The sequence below is a fragment of the Tasmannia lanceolata genome, unplaced genomic scaffold, assembly GCF_043159265.1.
Source record: "Tasmannia lanceolata isolate RefF3 unplaced genomic scaffold, GAP_Taslan_0.1 ptg000019l, whole genome shotgun sequence".
Classification (NCBI taxonomy): Eukaryota; Viridiplantae; Streptophyta; class Magnoliopsida; order Canellales; family Winteraceae; genus Tasmannia; species Tasmannia lanceolata.
In genome coordinates this window covers 20,287,350-20,308,530 of record NW_027518696.1, presented here as the reverse complement: position 1 = coordinate 20,308,530, position 21,181 = coordinate 20,287,350, and the positions used below count along the sequence as shown (strand labels likewise).

General features: G+C 39.5%; 1 pseudogene; it reads left to right on the top strand.

The window, feature by feature from the left end:
- Window positions 1–329: 329 nt before the first annotated feature.
- On the top strand, window positions 330–2,039 carry LOC143852923 (phospholipase A1-Igamma3, chloroplastic pseudogene; annotated as a pseudogene).
- Window positions 2,040–21,181: the final 19,142 nt, after the last annotated feature.

Sequence of the window (21,181 nt, the reverse complement as noted above, 5' to 3'; positions counted from 1 at the left end):
ACACATGACTACTAGTATACTAAAATCCAAGAGCCCTCCGGATAATTCTATGGAGGTAAGTAGCGTACACTGGTCAGGACATTAAAGCAGGATAGAAACAGACCCAACAAGCATCGTCCTTGCACACTAACACACAACAACCATCGTCCTTGAACATTAACACACAACACGTTTTACACGTTACTTGAGACCAGACGAAAAGTAATGCGTACGGTGTGAAAATGTCAGTATTGTCAGCCAACACACATATCAGGATTATTCGTTCACAACCACACACGTCTTACTCAACTAGTTCGGATAATGTGTGCCTTCTCCTTTAAATCACCCCAAAACCCAAACAGGAGTCTCCAACTTACAAACAAACCTGAAACCATCAAAGATGGCATCTGTTGTCTCAACGTCAGAAAATCGAACTAAGGATGAGAAGAGCCTCCAAGAAAAATGGAGGGAAATTCAAGGGTCCAACAACTGGAAAGGACTCTTAGACCCCATGAATTCTCACCTCCGCAGCGAAATCATTCGCTACGGAGAGTTCTCTCAGTGCTGCTACGACGCTTTTGACAAAGACCCACGTTCCAAATATTGCGGGTCATGCAAATATGAAGGCCCCCAATTCTTCGAGAAGCTCGATATGGCCGACCAAGGCTACGAACTATGCCGATACCTCTACGCAACCTCCAATATAAACCTCGCAAAGTTCTTTCAGAAATCGAATATCAGCGACGTATGGAGTAAACACGCCAACTGGATGGGTTATGTTGCAGTATTAAAAGACCCAAATGAGATAAAGCGATTAGGAAGACGTGACATAGTTGTGGCCTGGAGAGGAACTGTTACCCATGTGGAATGGATCCATAACCTCAAAACCAGTGTCGTTTCTTCCAACTTTGGCCGGGACCCTGAGGTGAAGATGCTAGCTGGGTTCTTTGATCTGTACACTGCTAAAGAAAAAGACTGCAATTTCTGCTCCTTCTCTGCTCGGGAACAGATTTTGGCCGAGATCAAACGGTTGGTGGATAGATATAAAGGCGAGGAACTGAGCATTACCATCACAGGACATAGTCTCGGAGGCGCCCTCGCTTTGATGAGCGCCTACGACCTCGCCGAGATGAAAGTCAACGTGGTTGATGGTAGCCAAATCCCCATCACTGTCTTCTCCTTCTGTGCACCCAGAGTAGGGAATCTAAGGTTTAAAGAACGCTGTGAAGAGCTCAATGTGAAGGTTTTGAGGGTGGTCAATGCCCGTGACATCGTGCCCAAGTTTCCAGACCCTTTCCAGTGGAGTTACGCCCATGTGGGGGTGGAATTGATGTTGTATCATACCAATTCGCCGTTCCTAAAAGCGACATTCGACCTGGTGTGTTCACATAATTTGGAGGTCCTTCTTCACCTTATAGACGGCTACCATGGAAAGGGACACAAGTTCTCCTTGGACAACAAACGTGACATTGCTCTAGTTAACAAGGACGGTGATTTCTTGAGAGATGAGTATTGTGTGCCACCGCAGTGGAAGCAGGACCCCAACAAGGGGATGGTTCGGAACGTCGAGGGGAAGTGGATCATACCAGAGAGGACAATAGAAAGTACTAACTCGTACTTCATAGCCCAGTATCTGGAACAAGTAATAAAGCAAGAAAAATCACCCATGGGAAGCCTACATGGTAGCCGTCTATAAGTAGTATTTTGAAATGATATTTCCACCCTGTTTCTAGCATTCCCGTCACTTGTACTCTCTACATTTCCACGCTCTTTGGGCCACCCAAGTTTAGTTTTTTAGAATTCGTGTGAAAGTGTTTTAGGTGTTTGACGGTTGTGTTTTGAGTTAATCTTCTAGAAGTTATTATCTTGTTTTTATCTTTGGGTTGAGAGTTAGAGTTAAGCAGCTATTTTACAGGGTGAGATGTTTATCAGCTGAAGTCATGTGAAGCAAGTTAAAAAGAGAAAAAAACGTGGTTGTTAGACGTACAAGTAACAATATGTATATAAAGGATGTTTTAGTTATTTATTTTGTATGAAAAAAAGATATAAGAAACCGCCCACTCTCTTGTGTTGTTTTTTCTAAAGAAAAGCTTTATTCTTCACTTATGAATTTTTATTTTCAACAAAGTGGTATCACAGCAGAAAGCATTGGGACATTGAATTCCCGGTTTGGCAACCGAGAGGCGGGGGGTGAAAAAATTTACCCTTTTGAAACTTTACAATTTCACCCTAGTTTTATCTTTCTTAATCAATTAGGTTTAGTTAATTATAATTGATGATATAATCTCAATTCTCTAGTTAATTTGCTAATTGATTTTCGATGGCCTAAATAACAAAGTATGAAGTCAAATTTGATTTCAATGCTAATTAATCACTCTAGTGAACATAACATCATGCACAAGAGAGAGTAAGAGAGATAAGTACCAAGAGAGAAGAAGACACACACAAGGATTTTATAGTTGTTCGGTCTTTAAACCCAAAGACCTACTATACTCATCTCAAGTTTTGTTTCCTTGAGGGATTCCACTAAATGAAGATTCGGTACATCGAGGATGGCTCTGTGTCTTCCACACTCACCCACGAAGATGGCTACGCGTCTCCGAGCACTCGCCCACAATCTCTCTATAGTGGCAAAAATTTGATCCCTTAAAATCTTCCGAGGGATTTAAGAATGGTTCCCTTTCCACCGTACAATGAAGCTCACAAGAAGAAGAATAAGATACAGTCTCTTTCTAAGCTTGATTATAAGTTTACCCTCAATTGATTCTCTCACATAAGGTTACAAGTGAAGCCTAATCCAATCTCTCATGTATTTCATCTAGATCAAGGGGCAAGAAAAGGAGAGAGTAGATTTTATCCAAAAATGGTTTGCAAGTGTTTGTACAAGGGTAAGATTGGTTGCAAAACCATTAAGTGTTGTTTTGAAACCATTAGAATGCATAAATAGTGATTCCCAGCTCAAACTAGTCGTTGGAGGGCATTATGGTACAAACTATGCCCAAAAAACTAGCTGTTATAGCCTCCAACGACTAGTTTCTCACTAAAGGGACGGTCGAATGGAGTGCCCCAATCGCCTGCGCCTTGTGCGCTGTTTTGTATACTTAAAACTAGTTTTTAAGTAGTCCGGTCGACTGGGAGGGGTGCGGTCGCCCGGTCTGCAAAAAACTGGTTTTTACAGTTTTCAACTGCCGGTTTGTAAAATTCGTATCTCTCTCATTTCTCGTCTGTATGCTCTACGGATATGAGAAGAATAGTAGCTATCTGATAACCATATTTTCAAAAATATTTTATAATAATTTGGACGAGTTATAATAAGATTAAGGTCTAAGGTCCACCTTGCAAGTCCCAATTTTATGTCTTTTTATGTTCGAGCTTACTTTGTCACTTGGGCTTTGTTCCACTTGGTTTTGGGACTAATTTGAATACACTTTGGCGTATTTTTTAATGTGCCTTGATCAAAAGAAAAATCCAAGAGAAAACGCAATACATTCTACCATAGAAAACTCACTCACTTGATTGCCTCTTTACTTAGCCTTCATATGCTCTCTATTTTAGTGCTTGGTTAGCTTGTGGGATCATCAACTCGAGCTCCTTGCTTTGACAACTTTTATTCTTCAAAGTCTTTACTTGTGCGATGATGTCACCAAGGTATCCAAGCTCTTTTGACCTTTGTGCGTATTGATCCTCAAGCTTTTGGCCTGCAAAGATCTTCCTTTGCTTGTTCACTTGCTTGAGATGCATAAGATTGAGCTGTTGGAAGGGTTTTCACCCCCAGGTAAAATCGCTATGTGCAAAGGAACTAGAAATCTCGTAGAACAAAAATTTTCTTGTCGATTTCGCCCGTTAACCCAGAACTTGGGGCTAAATAATCTGATGGTGATTCAAATAAAAATATAAGATATAAAAATACCTTTGTGACTGACCGTAATATCATCATTTGCTTGATCTACTCCTCGAACGGCCACGAACGATCCGATCACCGCTGAAAAGTCATTAGCATTGGAAGAAGAAAATCGCAAAACAGGAGGGAATTTTGTCATTTTAGAAAAACTGACAAAAGAAGCAGGTGCAAGTGGTCGAAATATTAGTTCCCATTATATATGTGTGTGTGCAATTGTTCATATACATTCATAGACATAGTAAAAAAGAGAATATGCTACATCAAAAAGTATTACATCAATACATACTAAATGACTGTGAGAAAGATGTTACCCTCTCGACTATGTCAGTAGGAGCAGCAATTGGTTTTGATGCATTTCGAGGCACTACACAACTTGGGGATGTATCCTGTGTTGTCAAATGATCTACAGAATCAACTAAACCAGACCTCAAGAGGCATTCATGAGCAGCTTCTTGCCCTTCTTGAGTTAGCATTTACCTGCCAAAACAAAGTAAAAAAATCACAATGTACATATATCAAAACCTTGTTCGAGATTATATAAATATATTCAAAGGCATTACAAGTGGAGAGGATATGGTATTAAATAATTACGAGTGAAGCAAGTAAAATAGTGGATGGATTAAATAATTTCTCGCCCCTTGTTTAGTCACTTTTCTCCCTGTGTTTCTCCTTGTTTTTGGCTACCTCGGCCATTCTTTTTTCATTTCCATAAACTTGTCATTTACAATATAGAAGTAACAGCTAACTTCAGAATACCACTAGTTTAATGGAATCCAAAAAAGAAGTGAATACATGTATATATGTTAAAATATATTCATTTCTCATCCAAAGCATATTACTGATATGCTGAGAAACGCTACAATACTGATATGCAGACTCCTATAGAAGCCCTCCATGCTTTTTGTTATTACTTTATTGAAAACGTGGTGTTAATATGGCCTATGGCCGCTACTCCACAAAATGCCCCGTGAAATGCTTGCATGAATCTCATCTCCATAAAGGCAATGCTTGAAGAAATTTACCACTATAGAAAATCATAACATGCTAGTTTGACAATAGCAACACACTCCCATGATAACCCATGTCTGTACAACAAGTTTCTCATACTACTAATGATGATCTTGTATATGCATGATCTTGGCATGGCATGTTAATCACATGAAAAAAAAAATGGAAAACATCCACCAGGAGTTGTATGTGAAGTAATCAACATAGCGTGATCAATCATTCAATTCACGGTTGATCTACAATGTGCTAGCCAGTCATGAAATCAATGGCAACATCTAGGCCACTGTCAACCATGCCCTCTTCAAGTCCTCTACTCTTCCATTGGATATAAGCATTAAATCTTATTCTAATAAAGTTAGGTCTGTTAGATTGTTTCGCTACCACTAGTTATTGTCATTCATTCCTGTTGATTCTCTCGTTGCACGGAAGAACAAGAAACCACCGTATGGGAATCATGCCTAGCAAAAGGGCCAAACATAAAGCCATGCCCTTGAATTGGATGTAAAACTTTACATTCTCAAAGGGCCAAACATAAAGCCATGCCCTTTAATTGGATGTAAAACCTTACATTCTCAACTACAAGGCATATACCAATGTCAATGCAACCTCTAGAGAACATTACCAATGACCAATAGGAGAAAATCATGGCTTAAATATTTACCAAAACATATACCACAATAAACCACAAAGTGCACGAACTTCGCACCACAGCACAATGAACATAAAGATATTATACTCGGATGAAGAAAATTCCATTTAATAAAGTATTGCTTTTTAAGAAAATTCAAGAACTCAGAATAAGTCAATAAGTCATGTGATATTTATATTCTTTAATATAGCGCTCCAAGGTAGGAAAATTGCATAGTGACACTGAGATAAGGTGAAAAAGTAAGAATATCGGTATAAGTTCTACAAGGTCTGATGATGTTATAAAAGTGGGGCATAAACCATCAAGTAAACCAATATGAAGTTATGAACATTTCAATTTAAGCAGTACATACGCAACTACCGATTAAAAAAAAAAGCATACGCAACTACGTGATAAAGTTAGCCACAACAAAAGGGACAAGCCAGTATCCAACAACATAATAAAATGTGTCTATAAACATTGTCGTACTTTGCTGGGCAGCTTGATTTCAAAATTAAACCTTTTGCTACCAATGTCTTCATGCAGCTCCATCCACTGTACCACTCACTACCAGAACTCACGAACTGCCCAGGTATTCCTTTCCCCTTTTCTGGCCTGTTAAGATTAGATGTTAGCATAGACACCATATCTCACCCCTCCTATTCTAGGTGGCACAGCTCAGATAATATGAAATTACTTACGCAATTGGCACCCGTGCAAACCCACTTGCTTCAGCTGCATCAATAAGCTCCTGTTTTCGAATAAAACTTGCCTCTTTTGAAGTCTCCCTGAAAACTCAAAATTTACAACTCATCTAGCACAGAAAGATGACATATAACAAAAGAAGATGAAACAAATGTATTTAACTGAAGGAATTTTCAACAAGAGTGAAAAAAAAAAGGAAAACAAAAAAAAACAAATGTGGTGAATACCTATAAAGAGTAATCAATAGTGCATATTGCACAGAATTCTTTTGAGGAACATAGCGTTTGGATCCTTTCTTCCCCTTCCCTGATAAATTAAAAAATATACAGATTCAGGAAAATAAAGAAAAGGAAAGAAGATGAAATTGACATAATTACAGCATTTTCCTTTGTCATGTGTTACGTACCTAGGGTAAAGACTGAATTGGGTGAAAGTCCTCAATGCTGTTTGCATGTGAGGATGTAAATATATAAAGTAAATGTGACAAGTATTACAAGGATAAAGATTACAACAGTTGAGATCTCGTATAGATGATATCTGTTACAAACAACTCATAAGGTTTCCTACAAACTAGGTCATCCAAATAGATGGCCAAAACACGTGGCTCAAGAGATAGCTCAAATGGAATCCCAGTGTCATATATGGAACTTGGTGTAGTTAGGAAGTTGTTCTTATCCTTAACACTCCCCCGCAAGTGAAACGGTCGTGAACAGACCGTGAGCTTGGAACGCAATAAGTGAAATCAAGATGAGCTTAGGGGCTTCGTAAGAATATCTGCAATCTGGTCCATGCTTGGAATAAAATGCACATCCAGTTCTTTGCGTCCGACCTTGTCACGTACAAAGTGATAATCAACTTCTACATGCTTAGTGCGAGCATGGAAAACAGGATTCACCGAAAGTTAAATGGCTCCAATATTATCATACCATAGAATTGGAGTAATGCGGGGCGGAAAACCAAGTTCATCAAGGAGGAAATGAAGCCATGTGACTTCAGCGGCTGCATTGGCCAGTCCTTTATACTCACTTTCAGTACTAGAGCGAGCTACTGTAGGCTGCTTCCGTGAACTCCATGAGATTAAATTTGGACCAAGGAAGACACAATAGCCACTAGTTTATTTGTAGCCATCTGGGCAACCGGCCCAATCAGCGTCAGAGAAGGCGCGCATAGCCATAGAAGCGGAATGCCGTAGAAAGAGGCCAGAGGTGATCGTGGCCTTTAAGTACATGAGGATTCATTTGACCGCAGACCAATGCTTCGTCGTAGGACGATGAAGGAATTGGCACACGTTGTTCACAGCAAACGAAATTTCTGGTCGAGTAAGTGATAAATATTGGAGAGCACCAACAGTACTACGATAATCAGTAGGATCCTTCAGTGGAGTGCCAGAGAATTTGGAAAGTACTAATGAGGAAGCCATTGGTGTGATGCAAGGCTTTGCACCATCCATCTTTGTTCGAGAGAGAATGTCTGCAATGTATTTGCTCTGGGATAATAGAATGCCACCACAGACATCCTGGACCTCAATGCCAAGAAAGTACCGTGGTTTACCAAGGTTCTTGATAGCAAATTCACGACTAAGCCGAGTAAGAAGGCGATTGAGGGCTCCACTATTATTACCCGTAAGGATAATGTCATCAACATAAACCAGTAGAAGAATAATGATGTTGTTATGACGATACATAAAGAGGGACGAATCCGACCGTGAGTCATGCAAGCCTAAGCCAAATAAAAAATTATTGAGTCGTGTGTACCATGCACGGAGGGCTTGCTTAAGGCCATAAATGGCTTTTTGAAGGAGACACACATGCAAGGGTGCACGAGGATCAACCAAACCTGGGGTTTGGGACACATAAACTTCTTCTGAGTGCGTGCCAAGTAGAAAGGCGTTGTGCACATCCAATTGTTGGAGCGGCCAACCAACGGAGAACGCAAGAGAGAAGATAATACGTATTGTAGTAGGCTTGACCACAGGGCTGAAAGTTTCACCATAGTCTAACCCAGCCTGTTGTGTAAAGCCCTTGGGCACAAGGCGCGCCGTAAACCTGTCAATAGTGCCATCAGCTCGTCTTTTAACCTTGTAAACCCATTTGGATCCAACAATGTTTTGGTGAGGGTGTGGTGGAACGAGGGTCCATGTGCCGTTCCGTAGCAGGGCATTGAATTCATCTGCCAGTGCAAAGCGCCACTCTGGAACTTTTGACGCTTGAGCGAAGCTGGTCGGTTCCTAGATAGAATTAGATTCTGCAAGCAGAGTCAAAGGGTAGCTAGTAGCTAGTAAGGCTTTGGACTTTCGTATCCCAGCTTTGGAGCGGGTGACCATAGGATGGAAGTTGGCACTAGTGGGTGGGTCGGTAGAAGGAATTGGGTCAGGACCCACCGCAAGATATAGGGGTGGATCAGTAGGAGAAGCAGGAGGAAGTGGCGTTCCTAAATTAGAAGGTACGCTTAAAGAGAGTGACTGCTGAGGAGGTAGTACCACAGGAGATCCGAGAGGCCATGGCGCCGACATCTGCACAGGAGGAGAGGGAGGAGGCCGAACAGGATTGGAAGGAGCAAGTGATGCAAAGGGAAAGTCACTTTCATCAAAGACAACATTGCGAGCAATATAAACACGACCTGATGGTATGTGGACGCATCTATAACCATGATGATTAAGACTATAACCGAGGAAGACACATTTGACAGATCGAAAAAGTACTTTGTGTTGTTTATAGGGACGAAGGTAGGGATAGCAAGTACAACCAAAAACCTTTAAGAAGCGATAGTCCTGCGGGCACGAGAAAAGAATTTCTAGATGGCTACGAGTGGATGTAGGTAGCCGATTAATTAGATAAACTGTTGTGCGGAAAGCGTCATCCCAATAGTGTAGTGGGACAAATGAATGAGCAAGAAGTGTGAGGCGTATTTCAACTATGTGACAATGTTTACGCTCGGATGATCCATTTTCCTCGTGTGTATGTGGACAGGAAAAACGGTGTCCAATGCCGGATGCACATAAAAATGAGGTGAGACGACGAAATTCGCCTCCACCACCAGTCTATAGAAATTTAATTTTGCAATTAAATATGTTTTCAACATGATATTTAAATTGAATGAATGGTGCATACACATCAGATTTTTTAATAACTGGATAAATCCAAGTAAACTTACTAAAATCATCAATGAAATGGACATAATAACGAAAGCCATTAATAGAGTCAACCGGGGCAGGGCCCCAAACATCAGAATAAATTAACTCGAGGGGAGAAGTAGATCGATGGCCCGTAGACCTTAAGAGAAGACGATGGCTTTTTCCGAGTTGGCAAGAGGTGCAGAGACGATGAAGCTTATTTGAATCCACAGAAAGATGAAATTTGCGAAGTAGACTATGAAGCATGCGGGAGGATGGGTGGCCAAAACATTGATGCCAGCAGGAAGCAGGAACCCGTTCGCCAACTAACACACAACAATCCGCCACTTTATTAGACAACGAAACATGAACTGGAAGAGAGTAGAGTCCTCCACTAATCGGTGAGCGGAGCAGAACGATCCCCATTCGAAGGTCCTTAACCGAGCAATCCACAGGGGTAAATTCAATCGAAACGGCATTATCAGTAAAAAAACGATGTGCGGAAAGCAAATTACGAGTGATATGAGGAACATGCAAAATATTACGTAGGTGAAAATTATGAGAGGAAGAAGGAATAATGGAGGACCCAATATGGTGAATGTGCAAACCTTGGCCGTTACCCACTCAAATCTGATCACTAACCTAATACTCAGATACGGATTGCAAATGCGCAAGGTCCGGCATTAGACGATTTGTAGAACCCGAGTCAAGACACCACCCGAGATCAAAGTATGCCGGCTGACTTGCGTACATGGCAGAATACGGTGGATGGGCATAGTCACTAGAAGAAGTATTTGTATACTTGTAGCAAGTGATGGCGGCATGACCGAAGCGTCCACAAAGTTGGCAACGTACGGCCATGATTGTTGGGCGGTGGTAGCGGAGGAGGGGAAGCTTGTCGAGGTTGAAACTGGTACTGAGTATTCTGACAACAAACATGACCGCGACCTCGACCATTGCGAGGGTTGGTATTCCTATTGTTGCGACGGTTTGGAGTAAAGGAGGATGGCAACCTGGAAGTTACGTTAGCCTTAGGAAGTGTAGCGCCTGCAATGGAGAGTGCTTGAAGTTCAAGGCGAACTTCATGGCCATATAGTAGGCCATTGAGATCATCCAGTGAAATATCGTCAGAACGATTCGTCACAGTGGTAACAAAGTTATCATATGCGGGTCCCAAACCGACCATAAGACAAGGTCGGTATCAGAAACGATGACCGGCCGATGCAAGGGCGTCGGCGAGTGTCTTTGCTTTCTGGAGGAAATCTGCAACAGAAAGATTTCCCTTCTTCAATGACTGCAACTGGAGACGAAGCTGCATCAACCGAGCCCGAGATGCAGAAGCAAACATCCTTTCTAAGGCTGTCCAAACGGCCATGGAGGATGTAAGATGACTACCTGAGCGAGAGGGGCTTCCGTCAGAGACGAAATGAGCCAGCTGAGTATGAGTTGATCAAGACAATGCCATGTCTTGAAGTAGGGGTTGAGAACGAGATGCGCATCTGGGGTTTCTCGTGGTAAATATGTTGGCGGGCACGGCGTTTTGCCGTTAATAAAATCAAGAAGGTCATGGGCTCGAAGGATTGGGATGAACTGCGAGCACCAAAGGGGGGTAGTTTGTGCGATCAAGCTTTAATGAGATCGCATGATTGACATGAGATAATGAAGGCAAGGCAGGAAGGGTGAGTGTGGATGAATCTTGGACGGCACATGCAGGAGTTGAAGTGTTGGAGGGTGAAGAAGAAGAAATGTTGGATGGGGAGGATGCCATGCCAAACAATGGAGAAGATGACTAGATCGAATGATTTGAAGTAACCTAAAAGTCAGATACCATGTAAAGACTGAATTGGCTGAATTCCTCAATGCTATTTGCATGTGAGGATGTAAATATATAAAGTAAATGTGATAAGTACAAGGATGAAGATTACAACAGTTGAGATCTCGGATAGATGATATCTGTTACAAACAACTCATAAGGTTTCCTAAAAGCTAGGTCATCCAAGTAGATGGCCAAAACACTTGGCTCTAGAGATGGCTCAAACAGAATCCCAGCGTCATATGGAAATTGGTGTAGTTAGGAAGTTGTTCTTATCATTAACACCTAGATGGGTCCCCACTTAGAGTAGAATAAATTAGTTTAGATTTTGAGGAGTTTTCTATCTGGTTGTTTGGAATGGATAGGCGTCTTAGAGATAAGGGTTATCTAGATTGGCTTGGGAGAGAGGAAGTGGTCAAGTGGGTTTTCTATAAATAACATGTAAGTAGTCTTTTTCAAATGAATGAAGAAGTTTATCTTGTAAATTGTGTCCTCGCACACAAAGGAGGACTAACCCTTCCCTCAAAGTGGGTCAAGAGGCTGATCTTACCTCCAAGAAGATCAATCACGTTACAAACTGATTTGGGTTCGTAACATCATGACGAGACTATACATATGAAATGAAAAAAGTAAAGTGAAATACCCTTTTGCATTGGCTCTTCGGATGTTGTAGTGTCCGGATCCTTGGGGAAGAACCCTTGCATAAGCCTCAGAGTCCATTTACCCACACCTCTAACAAAATTCAAACCAAATTACAACATAAAACAAAGAATATAAATCTCCAACAATGTAATGATAATTCAATCAAAATATACAAAAACAATAGGAAAAGAATATACAGACGTTTACACACTAACAAAGAATAGAAAACTCCAACAAAGAAATTATAATTCAAACAAACTGTAGATAAATAAAAAGAAAATAGTATACAAATGTTTTCAAAATAAAGCATACTTGATTTGAGAGAGTTCCTTTAGGGTTTTGATAGGATTTCTAGGGTTTAGTTTGATGAAGAAGCATTCTAGGGTTTTGTTTAGTTTCTTTTTAATAGCAAAATCGCGCGCCTTCTCTCATATCGGATTCTATGGTTTTGAAATTAAATGCTGGTTACTGTAGTCCTCGGACTACAAAAGTATGTAGTCCCCCGTATACTAAAAATAAGGGCTGCAACTTGGGTCGGGCCGAAAATAACATCGATCGGGTTTAGAAATCATGGGTCTTTGCGTAGGGTTGGGTTTTAAATTGGAAAATCCGACTCAATCTTAGGTAGGGCCGGGTTTAAAGAAAACAAATCCAAAACTCGAAATCTGACCGGACTCATATGAGTATAGTGTGACTTTCTTACATATCTCTTGAATAACATAGAAAAGTATTTTCCAATATATTGATACAATTGTTTCATTGAAGTGATCATCTCTGTTATGTGAAAATATAGTGACCTCCTTAAATTTATACACTTGATGACATGAATTTAGAGATATTTGGTGTGAAGATTTGATTTTTTTCTAAAATATTTAAAATTAGTCACCATTTTACGCTAAGAAATGAAAACCTAAACCGACCCGAGAAACTATCTTGGGTAGGGCCGGGTTTACGAATCTCGGGTTTTCTTCTAATTTTTTTAGACCCAACCCGACCTGAGATAGTCCTCGGGTTTGAAAAACATGACCCGCCCGACCCGAGTTGCACCCCTACTAAAAATCGTATTTTTTATAGGAAAATCAAGAATATTTTATGAATTGCACAAACTCAACTTGTCTTTTCTTTTTTAACCGGGTGCGGACAGCTTTTTGGGGAACAGTTAGAACCTTTCATATCAGTATATATAGTAAAAGACGAGATGAGTAAATGCAATTATAAAAACATGGTAGTGCCAATATCATTAGTGGAAAATCAAATATTTTCTTGTTTGGTTGTCTTTTACTATTCACATTATAATCCTGTCATTTGTAAATTTTCCAATTGTAAGCAATTTTTTAGCGTTTGACTTTCCTCTCAAACCTGAGTCATTTTGCTTGCATCTGAAAAATTTACATTCCTCTAGCACTGTAACGTGAATAGTAAGTGGGCACCATTACCAAACAAAACTGCGACAAAGAAAACATGTTATTTTACTTTGATTGTTTCAATATTTGATGCAACCAAATGGACCCAGAAGGAAATGAAAGTAAAGAATTGGGAATCTACTTTTCTTTTCTTGTGCTTTTTATGTACAGCCAAACAAACCCTTGTAGATTGGATAATAACATTGAAGGAAAGAAAATTGTATCACTTAGGCCATGTTTGGCAAACTTGAAAAAATTATGTCGTGTAATATTTGTGGGGCTGGTTGTGAGAGATAGACTGGAGAGGGAGAAACTTGATTTTAGGAGCTTTTACGCTCCTAAAACCATGAAAAAAAAAAGTCTCTCCTTTTCCCATGAGAAACATGAAGTCGTGGAGAACAATCTAATTAATGTCTATGTTGTATTTTCACATCATCATGTATGCATATCTTATTGTCATCGTTCTGCATCCGAGCTTTTAGTTTATAAATTAATATTTAATATGAACGCCTTGTTAGTTTAAGTAAAATCTTGCGTACGATCCGTCGTATCAAGCAACAGGTGTCGCTTTGGCAATTCTGTTATCAGTGTTCGCACTGGGTGTCAAAATGACATCCCTAGAGGTCCCTCCCCGAGTCAGGTATTCTTAACCTGATTCTCGTTGTCTATCTCGGCTGTTAGCAATGACGTCCATACTAGGACTCATTCTGACGGTCGTATCTTCAAAACCCCAAAAACCATCAGCGAGAGGTTTCCACTCGATGACCTGACAACAAGACTCCTCGGTGAAGGTTGTACACCTAAGGATCTGATGTGAATCTTACAAGCTTATTATTAGTCTCCATTGACAAAATTTTGTTGTCTCCTTACTTTGGCATTCAGGTGCTTTGCACCCTCTACTAAAGAGGGCATCTTTAGACACCAAATTTTGTCAAGGATGTATTAGTGATAGGTGATGCGAGGAAGAACCTTATGATGAGTTCCGGAGCACCAATCGTGTTTCTCTCAATCTCTCTTTAGGGTACCTAATGATGTTTTCAACCACTGAAAGCCTGTTTTTATCATAGCACCTACCTTTTTTCGGCAAACCAAAAGCCTGTCTACACAGTACCCGCCTTATACGGCATAAACTGGTAAGTCCATCTGCACACGGCACTCCTAATCGGTAAGTTAACCTAGGGTCTGAAACTCCCTTTTTGGCACCCAAAGGACACTCACTCTCTCGAAAGCACCCGATGTTGGATTCATTAGAAAGCCTTGAACACAAGGAATCCAACGGACTTGACTGCGTACGAATCGGAGTCCAATCGGAAGAGATATGGACGACCAAATGCCTTGATAAGAGATGAAACCACCACCACCTGAAAGCCCGTTTTAACATGGCAAATGCCTTTTTTGTCGAACCAGAAGCCTGTTTACACAGCGTTGTCATTTACGACATAAACCGGTAAGCCCGTACACGGCATTCCCAATCGGTAGGTTAAATTTTGGTCTGCAACCTTCTTTTGGCATCCAAAGGACACCCAGTCTCCAGAAAGCACCTGATTTCTGGCTCATTGGAAAGCACCGAACATAAGGAATCCAACAAACCTGACTGCGAGGGAATCGGAGTCCAATCGGAAGAGATATGGACGATCGAACATATCGATGAGAGACAAAAAATACTACAAAACAAAACAGAGAAGAGACGAATTATCACGGGAACCGGGGACGACATCATCCACCTTTATGGCGATGATGTCGTCCCAGACGAATTCTGGTTTGAACCAGAGATTTTTTACCCCTCCCCTATAAATAGGGGAGGTAAGGGAGGGGGTAAAGGTTTTTTAACACTTATCCCTCCTCTCTCTCTCTCTCTCTCCCCTCAGGTGCATACACCTTCTTTCGGTGTATCTCTCCTTTTTTCAAGCGTCAAACCCCTGTAGAAAATCAGACAGAAACCCTAGTTAGCTTGCTTTAGAAGAGAGAAAGTAGAGAAACACTAGGTAGCTCCTTTCGGACGTCAGCATTCCGCCGAATTTTCGAAAGTTCAGAGCGTCTTTTTTTATTTATGCCGTTGTTCTGCCGAATTTCGCAGAACTACGAGCTACTTTTTCATAGTAGCACCGTTGTTCTACTGAAATCTCGGTAAACTCGGAGGCATTTTCGGCTATACAGCGCCTTTGCGCCGCCGGTTTCTCCATAGCCTCGAAGGCCCCATTCCAACTCAGCGCGATAGTGCTGCCGAATTTCAGAGAGCCCAATGCCCTATTATCAATATAGCACTGTGGTTCTGCCGAAATTTCGGCAGTCTCTGAAGTCTCCTTCCTCCAACAAGCGCGGTTACGTTGCCCAACTCTCCAGTGGTAAGATCAGAAAACCTAAAAATGTAATCCATTTACTTTTCTGTCGTAAAGTAAGTTGCGAAATCAAGCTCTGCCGAAAGCAACTTACGATACAAACCTAAAAAATGTAATCCATTTACTTTTCTGTCGTAAAGTAAGTTTCGAAATCAGGCTCTGCCGAAAGCAACTTACGATACAAACCTAAAAAAATGCAATCCATTTACTTTTTTGTTGTAAAGTAAGTTGCGAAATTAGGCTCTGCCGAAAGCAACTTACGATACAAATCTGAAAAAGGTAATCCATTTACTTTTCTGTTGGATATTTACAAAACGGGTAGTGTGGGTTTCATCGCCTTGATGTCAAGCCCCTCTACCTACCTTTCACTAATTTTAGCACTTTACTGCTTTCTGTACTTTTACATTTGTATAGTAAGATACGAGGCTGAGGTGTCAAAGAGACTTGTTCCGCTATGGCAGAGCGTGTAACGACCCGAATTTCGGAATCCCAAAACACGGCCTGTTAACGAAAAGACATCAGTAATTTTTTTTTGAAGTAAAAAAGCGCATAAAAGTAATCTCAACCATTGAATAAAATAATTTAAGACTTACAAAACGTGGAAGTAGAAATGTACAACAATGAATAAAGGGAAACTAAACCAGAAATTACTAAGGCGTCGCTCCTTCGCTAGTTCTCGTCCTCTTTGTGGTCCTCTTGAATGTAACAAGTATCCACATCTGAAATTTTTATTTTTGGTGTGAGTTTCAACCACAGAAACCCAGTAGAGAACAGAAAGTTTTATATCATCTAAAAACTTGGAAGAAAAGTGATAACATATATAATCCAATTCATCTTCTTCATAAATATTAGTATTACTAATACTTATCGAAATTGAATTACACAACAGCATTACTAACTTCTTATGGTGGATTTTATTTTATGCAACATTACTAGTATCGTATAGTGTATCTTCTTTTACCAGTTTCACTTTAAAATGTCATGATCAATGCGTACAAGAAAACTTATTTCCTTTTTATGCATGAAAACTTATTTTCTTAGTCGAGAGGTATGAATGCCAATACCCTCGAATCACCAAAACATACCCAATCCACCCGATTTACCGGTGTGCGAAAGGGGCTTAGTCCAACCGATTTACCGGAAGCGACTTTCATCATACATAACCTAGTCCACCCGATTTACCGGTGTGCAAAAAGGGTGCCTAGTCCAACCGATTTACTGGAAGCGACTTAGGCGGACACTGCGCAAGCCCTCATATCCTTGGTTTAAGGGTGCCACCCTAAGGTCGCAGAATGAACCCGCCCTTTTCATAGCTATATGGCATTCCACAGTGCTTTGCGATGCTTAAGTCCTTAAATCATTTCTTCCTTGTTTTGTAAAAATATGCAATATACCATATTCAAAAGATCTTGGTTACAAAACCATGCATGATGTTCTTGAAGGCCCATAATGTATAACCCCCATAGCGTAATCGTCTTGTTATCCTTTTACTCATATATTTCAACATTAACATAAATGGAACAAAAATAAAATGTCTTAACTTTCATGGACAGTCAAATACTAAAATAGAAGGGTCATTATATCATAAAAAACAAGAAGTGCTCATTTATTCCTTTCACTCGAGAGAGAAAACTGATGTATGACCTATCATCTTTTGCTAATGATACTACTTACTTGTTTAGTTTCATTTTTCATGGTTGTTATAATACTCAAGATACTATCACCCTTTAATCAGAAAATATATAAAACGGAACTTTGAATCAGTTCATTCAATAATTTATGCTACAAAACATAAATTTTCACCTACCTCATAGTCATCTTCTTCTTCTTCTTTTTCTTCTCTTTGTCCTCCACTCGTTATTTTTTTCTTCATCCTCTCTCTCTCTCTCTCTCTCTCTCTCTCTCTCTCTCTCATTTTCTCCATTTTTTTCCAAACGAAACATTAACTACCTTTTTTTTATTTGTAACTAAATCACCGAATGAAGTGAACACGTCTCACCTTTTGCACGACTAAGCATCTTTCTAATTCCCTTAAAAATCTCTAATAGCATCAAATCTTAACCATTGGATCCCAATCCTTTTTGCAACAGCCCACTCTCCTCATTTCCTTTTAAAACTAAGATAAGAGAAAAACAAATAACGAATTAGCTTTATTTTGTTTCACACAATCAATTCTTTATGGCCGGCTATCATGAAGAAATCAATAATCCTAATAATAACGGTAGCCTATAAATTTGGTAGTGGAAATGTAAAGGATAAGGACTCTTCACCAATTAAGCTCCCATAAATTGCATTGCATGGGATTTATGACCAGATTTAATTACTTAAAGCTTTACTTCCATTTTGAAAGGGATGGAATTCTAACAATGATGGACCGTTCAGACTATGACTATTGGTCATCTTAGGCTAATTCCCTATCTCGTAGCACTTAAAAATAACTCTTCAGAAGCAGTTAATAGCATCCTCTTAATTTGGTTCAGGCCTTGTCTGATAAGTACACCCAAATTCATCATGTAAATAATTCTAAATATTCGTCATTTTGATAATGACACACCTTTCCACTAATGTAACATTGCCCAAACTGCTTTCACTTATGTTGAGCTTCCCAAAAACAACTTAACGTAGAGCTTCCCAAAAACATCATCTCCTATTAACCAAAACGATTGAGAGGAATAAATCTCTTATTAATTTTGACCTCTTAATGAAACTTTTAAACTTATTAAAATTTTAACTTAACACCCTTTCAGGAGAAAGTTGACCCATCTAAACGAGACCATCTCTATTACCGATATATGAAAGAGAAACTCCCCATTTAATAGCCACCCCTTGTAAACTAAATCCAAAGATTTATATAAAACATTTTATGCTTTCTAGTTTTCCCCCCCTAAATAATAGGCCCATTTCTACTTAATTTGGCTAAAAGTAAACTAAATTCTAACTAACTTCTAAATAAGCTCATTTCATTCGGGACTTAAGGATTAAACCAATTAATTCTTATTTATTGGAAATTAATTACCCGTATAAATTAACTTGTTAAATTAGAACTCTCTGAAATGGGAAAACCAATATTTCTTGACTTGTGGTTGAGATTGCTTCTAGATCAAAATTATTTGAGGGCTATAGTGGCACCCATGCGTGGAAATGATCTAACTGCTTCGATCGACCTTCCAAGTTACAAGAAAACATAAGCTTAATTTTATAATGACGCCCCCTACAAGCTCAAAAAATTTTAAACCCAACTTTTGATAGTGACGCACATTGTAAAAAAAAAAAAACTTCCCAGCTTGGGGCCGGGTATTACAGCCTCTGACTTGCTCTTTACTTTCTTCAATTTATAGTTTTCTGCACAGTAAAGTACGAGGTGGTGACATTATAGGATCTCGGGCGCACAAATTGCCCCATGAACTTACGATATAAACCCCTCTGCTTTACTTTTACTTTCTGTACAGTCAGTTTCCGTTTGATTTAAGTTAACCTGATCGTAAGTAGTTGCGAGTTCCTTTCGGGGCCGTAAACAACTTACAACACCGATCAAGTTAATTATCGTTTATTTTCGTTTTCTTTTGTAAATTCACTCCATTTACATTCGGAATTAAGCATAATCTAAACAAGGGAAATAAAAATCAAATTATTTTATTTCAAATCCTTCCAAAATGCCAATCTAAGTTAAGAGACCGGATTAAGGCGGGCGAGAGGGGTGCTTAATACCTTCCCCAATTGTAACCACAACCCTTACCTGGATATCGGTAAGGACCATGCCTTAAGCAAACAGAGTAAAATATAAGGTTCTAGGCCCAGAACAAAGGAACCCCTGATTACTATTCTTCCAACGAAATTCGAGTCATTACTCATTTCCTTGGAAGAATAGACACGGGTCCTAGGCCCTAACCTAGGTGGCGACTCTGAGTTTCTCTAAACTTGCGAAGTTAGGACTATGGTCTCGAGTCCGCAAGTAACGCAGATAAAATAACACCCCTACGTAAAACCCGATTGTGGTGATCCCCTATCGTACTACCAAGCACTCACTATGTAGGCAAAAAACCTATCTTTACGTGACTACGCACCAGTTATCACCCTCCAACTGGTTAAGGTCGGAATATCAATTCATAGCTACGCTAGCCACCGTGCACAAAGCACCAATCAACCCACTCGGACCCAATCACCAGTCACCGTGCACAAAGCACCAACCGACCCACTCGGAACCAATCATAAACGTTCTATAGAATAATAACGATTATACAACAAATCAAATATCTAAAGATTTTGCATGCAATAAAATCCAACATCTTTAAAAGCACGAAATAACTTGTGGATTTTTATGCAATTAAAACATGCAAACAACGGTGTACTTGATCCAATTTTCATGTATTTAATCATGCTAAAGATATGCTTTAAATAACCAAAAGATATCAGTTCCAAATACATAACTTCAATTCATAAACATGGCTATTAAAACAGATTTTTAAATGTACGAAAAACTCCTACACAAACTCACAAGTTACATATCAACAGTTCGAACAACCAATTCCCTTGCAAACCTCCAAGTTAAATCTTACAAATCACCTATAATACAACTAATATATAATTTAGAAGGTTTATAGACATTTAGAATATATATATTTTGGTTTAATCCCGCCACAACCGTGCTGCCCGATTTTCAAACACGTTTTTCGACATACTAGACACTCGACAGAAAAATATTCATATAATATTCATATGAAATCCAAAAATTATGACACAAAATCCATTTGGAAGAAGATTGAAAAATCTATAGTTTCATAGAACACGTCGAAACCTAAATCAGATAATACGACCTTCGTTTTTAAGTCATAACAAAACTCGGACCTAGATTTCAGGCAAATTTGACGCACTGTACGAGAATATTCATAAAATAATCATCTGAAATCCAAAAATTATGAAATCAAATCCATTTCAAAGAAGACTTGAAAATCTATAATTTTACAGAACACATCAAAACCTAAATCAGATCACAGGACCTTCATTTTTAAGTCTTAACAGAGCTCGCACCAAGATTTCAGGCAGATTAATATAAACTAACATTAGGTCTTTCGAAAATCCATGATTTCTCCCAATCTAACGACGATCTAAGAATAAATCTTATTTTTCTTTATTTAGTTAATCATAACTACAGGTTTGAAGTAGATTATTAAGATGCAAACAAGAAAATTAATTTAATTCACATACTTTTTGGGGAAGAACAATTTTTCTCTCCTCAAAACTCCACGTTCCAAAGTTTTTCTCTTTAGGGTAGAGTTTTGCACGTTTTGTGTTTAATCGTGAGTTTATGGATTTCTTTTAAGAGTCCCACAATTTTTAAATTTTGTGTATCCTAATCTTATTGGACTAGGAAGTTTTTCCTTCTATCAACTTTCCTAATAAAGGACTTTCTTTAAAAAAAGGACTTGTCAATTTTCAACTTGGGACAAAAACTCCCCCCAACCCCACGACTTGGATGGGTCGGGCACGATTAGTGCTACTGGAAAACAAAACTAGGGAGGGTGGAAGACCCATAACCGGACAATATCTACACAGCGAGGTTGGGGCGTGACATAATGGTATCAGAGCTGGACCTCCCATCCAGTACGATGTGCCAGTGAGGACATTGGGCCCCAAGCGGGGTGGATTGTCAG